This window comes from Trichosurus vulpecula, chromosome 4 (genome assembly GCF_011100635.1).
Source record: "Trichosurus vulpecula isolate mTriVul1 chromosome 4, mTriVul1.pri, whole genome shotgun sequence".
In the NCBI taxonomy this organism is placed as follows: Eukaryota; Metazoa; Chordata; class Mammalia; order Diprotodontia; family Phalangeridae; genus Trichosurus; species Trichosurus vulpecula.
Window position 1 is genome coordinate 350947892 of NC_050576.1, and position 4919 is coordinate 350952810.

A 4919-nucleotide genomic window follows, 5' to 3' on the forward strand; every position below is an offset into this window, starting at 1 on the left:
GATGATGGATTTTCCTCCTGATTCCAGGGCTGGTGTGGATTTTCCAAAAGAAATAATCTTTTAAGGAGTACTGATGCTGACAGAACAAATCAAAAATGACTCTGATTTGATGGAAATTGTCTCTTAATTTTACAAGTGAATTCCATATTAAAAAACTGTAGTGCTCTTCATCTTTCTAGCAAGCCCGGAGCCAGACCGCGCAAGATGGGCCGAGTGATCTGTCGTCAGAGGAAGGGTGCGGGCTCTGTCTTCCGCGCTCACGTGAAGCACAGGAAAGGGGCTGCCAAGCTCCAGGCGGTCGACTTCGCCGAGAGGCATGGCTACGTTAACGGTATCTTAAGGACATAATCCATGATCCAGGCCGAGGGGCTACTCTTGCAAAAGTAGCTTTCCAGGATCCTTACCGATTTAAAAAGAGGACAGAGTTGTTCATTGCCGCTGAAGGCATCCATACCGGCCAGTTTGTGTGCTGTGGTAAGAAAGCTCAGCTCAACATTGGTAATGTCCTCCCAGTTGGCACTATGCATGATGGGGCCATAGTGTGCTGTCTTGAAGAAAAGCCTGAGGACCGGGGTAAGCTTGCCCGTGCATCTGGAAACTATGCCACAGTGATTTCTCACAATCCTGAAACCAAGAAGACACGAGTAAAGCTACCTTCAGGCTCTAAGAAAGTGATCTTCTCTGCAAACAGAGCCGTGGTTGGTGTTGTTGCTGGAGGAGGTCGTATTGATAAACCTATCCTTAAGGCAGGTTGTGCCTACCACAAATACAAGGCCAAAAGAAACTGCTGGCCTCGTGTCTGGGGTGTGGTCATGAATCCTGTGGAACATCCCTTCAGAGGAGGTAATCACCAGCATATTGGAAAACCATCCACCATTCGAAGAGACGCCCCAGCTGGACGAAAGGTCGGTCTCATTGCTGCCCAGCATACTGGTCAACTCCGGGGTACCAAGCCTGTACAGGAGAATGAGAACTAAAGTACAGAATTCTGACAATAAAATTATTTTGGAAATTGTAAAAAAAAAAAAACTCTAGTGAGGTAACTATTGCAGTCCTTATATAAGTACATATCTACATCCTGTTTTTGAAAAAGAAATAAAAGGAATAAAATAAGCCTATGTCAGTATTTTTCCATGGTGCATTACCATTTGTTTATGAAACACTTAGCAGTGTGATATTCATACTCAACTGAATGTGTGGCACAATGGTAAGAAAATTGCTTTGAAATAGGAAGACCTGTGTTCAGATCCCATCTCTAAACCTGACTGCACATGTGACCTTGGTTAAATCACTTCATTAGACAAAATTTTCCCTCTTTTAAATGAGAGGATTATAATCGTTGGGATCTATGTTTCCAGGATAATAAATTTAAATTAAATACTTAAAATGCACAGATCACTATCTATAAGGAATTATGGCAAACGAGAATACAAAATAATATATTACAAGTACATCTGAAAGATGGAAATCAAAGTGATATGGGAGGGCTTAAGGGGGTAAAGTCATAAACAACTGGGTTGATTAGAAAGGCTATATATATATATGTATTGTGACATGGTAGATATAGACCTGACCTTGAAACCAGAAAGTACTGTGTCCCACACTCAGATTGTGAGGTAGAGATTCTGGTAGAACATGATACAATATAGTTAGAAGAATATAACACGACACTAAATAAGACACCCATTTAAATTTCCAGAGCAATTTAGAAATAGTGGCATAAAAAATTTCTCTTTATTGCTGTAATAGAGGCTGGAATTACAACACTTGTTTGGAAGGTCATGGAAATTCTATTTCCAATGTTTTTACACAATTTAATAGAGTAACAATATAGAAGAATTAAATTGCTACTCCATAATATGTGACTTAATGTGCCTTAAAATTACAAATGCAAGCAGATTTTGCGAAGCATTATCATTTCCTGAAATGCTTAACTTCATGATTCAAATTTGCAGCTTATATCTAATACATATCCAGACAAACTCCACTTTTTAAGGATCTAGAGACTGGAGGTAGTTACCTTCTTCTAACAATTGTTATTTGAAGACTTTTTCTTGACCATTAAAATAGTTACAGTCCAGAAGAGCTACTTAGAGTGAAACTTCTACTGTACAGTAAGTGCAGTGATATAAAATGGTATACTCACTCTTGGCCTTTATCCCTAAAATAAAATTTAATCTGCAAGTGATCAATCAGCAAGCTTTTACTAGGGCATTTGAAAGATTTATTTCTTGCTGAAGGCATAGATACCTGCATGACCTTGAATGCTCATATTCTATTAATGGATGAGAGAATCTTCAAATTTACATTACCTTTACAACATTGTACACAGTAACAGTAGTATTGTATGAGGATCTATTATAAATAACTTAGCTATTCTCAGCTATACAATGATCCAAGACAATTCTGAAGGATTTATGATGAAAGGTACTTTCCATCTCTAGAGAAAGAACTGGTAGAGCATGAATGCAGATCAAAGATTCTTTTTCTTTAGTTTTTCTTGTTTTTTTTTTGTCTGTGTTTCTTTCACAGAATGACTTATAAATGTGTTTTGCATGACCATACATGTATACCCTATGTCAAATTGCTTGCTTTCTTAATAAGGGAGGCAAAGGAAATGAGGTAGAGAATTTAAAACTCAAAATTTGAAAAAAGAAAACTTAAAAAAGTTTTTGCTTGTAATTGGGAAAAATAAGATATTAAATAAGATTTTTAAAAGGAGATATAACTTATTATAATACTCATTTTTTAGCCCTCAACATTCTCTGAGGAATCCTTTAAGACAGATTTCTTTTTATTTCATCATAGTTCTCCTTTTCTTTTTAGACATCTTAATCTAAATACCACACTTTGACTAATACACATTCAAACATGACCTAACCACTAGAGCAGTAAATCATGTGCTATCCTTATAACCTCCTTTACAATTAAAAATAAAATTAAAACCACATATATCCTTATACTTTGATTGCTTTGCCAGTTCCTGATTAGGCCAGTTGTAGTGTTTAGCTTCATAACTATCACTCAATTTTGAGTCAATTATGTTTGAAAAGTCAAAATACTGTTTTAATAGACTAGGCCAAACACCAACAGTGGAAAGTTACATAGCAGATCTGGGAGGAATTAAACTTTTATAATCTAAGGAGATATATGAAATTTCCAATGTGACTTCCACACAAATGCATACCCTCAGGTAATAGGAAAATTGTTAGAACTTCCTAAAAGGTCTAACCCATCTGCTTCTAGATTTAGCTTTCTGGTGTTTGAATAAATGTTCTGGTTCTGTCTTCAATTAGAAAGTCTGTTATACTTTGTGATTCAGAGCTATGCCACCATACTCATAGTTGCCATCAGCACTGTGAATATTGCATTGGTGATACAAATGTTCTCTTGGTTCTGGTCATTTCACTTTGCATCAGTTCATGAAAGTGTTTCCACATTTCTCTGAGAGCATCCTGCTCATCATTCCTTAAAGCACAATAGAATTCCATCACAATAACATACAACTTGTTCAGTCACTCCCCAATTAAGGGACATCCCTCAATTTTCAATTATTTGCCACCACTAAAAGAGCCGCTATAAATATTTTTGTATGTATAGGTCCTTTTCCTTTCTATTTTTTATCTCTTTGGGATGCAGACCTATTAGTGGTATTATTTAGTCAAAAGATTTTATGGTTTTATAGCCCTTTGGGCATAGTTCCAAATTGCTCTCCAAAACAATCGAATCAGTCGCCAACTTCACCAAGACTATATCAGCTTTTTAATTCTCCCATATCCCCTCCAATATTTGTCACTTTCCCCCCTCTGTCACATCAGCCAATCTGATAGATATGAAGTAGTAGCCCAGAGCTGTTTTAATTTTAATCTCTCTCAAAAGTGATTTAGAGCATTTTTTTTCACATTACCATAGATAGCTTGGATTACTTTGTCTGAAAACTGCCTGTTCATATCCCTTGACCATTTATCAACAGAGGAAGATGAATTATGTGTCTTTTGAGCTGTTGTATTGAGTACATGTCAAAACAAAATAGGCTACCTTTGTCAGTAGGGGAAAAAACACTAGAAAAACTATGTCATGGAATACCAGAAGATCAAATCTAAATTGCAGTAAAACACCAATTCTATAGGGATATAATGGTTCAGGCAATGTTTAAGGACCACTATGTTAGTCCAAGTATAGGTGCTACAGAACATTGAGTACAAAAGTAAAAGTAGTGTAATCTTAAATTTTCTACAAATCTTAGATAATTATGTGACTATTAATTTATGTCCTGTTGTATATCATTATAGAACTCTAGTTATTCCATTCTTATATTTTCATGACAGAAACCTCCTTTTGCTTTCAAAAATTTTACAGAGAAAGTAGTAATAGGCTGATAATTTTTGATGCCCTTTTGATCACGTATTTCCCATTGACATTTTCCATAATCACCAGCCACCACTTACTCAGTATCTTCTTCCCTTTGATAAAACAAGAGAGGTGATCCCAAAATGCCACTAACATTATGACATCTCCAACGTGAATTTCTTCTGCGTATACTTGGTTTGGTCTAGCGGCTCTTTCCAACATAACTTTCTTTAAAGTCATTTCTAGTTTCCTTATACAATAGATTGGGGAGTAAGATAGTAATGTCTAAATGTGGTGGTCCTACTGCCTTAGGTAAAGAAAAAAGTTTGTCATAGGAATGCTGATGGATATGTTCCATTTTTGTGCCTTCTTTTGTCTGCCCCAGAGCAGAAAGCCGGTGACTTGGGCCCTGGCCCGCTAGCACAAGAAGCTTGGCACAGTGTCCCCTATGACCTAGATGCACAGCTTAACTTTTAAAAAAGAGCAAAAAACCAAAAAGAGCCCTGATCATAGAAAGCTACAATGGCAACAGGCAAGATCAACATGTAAATTCAGAAGATGACAATGTC

The 4919-nt window shown here is 36.6% G+C and overlaps 1 pseudogene; it reads left to right on the forward strand.

The window, feature by feature from the left end:
* The first annotated feature begins 204 nt into the window (after positions 1 to 204).
* Positions 205 to 977, forward strand: LOC118848593 (annotated as a pseudogene).
* Positions 978 to 4919: the final 3942 nt, after the last annotated feature.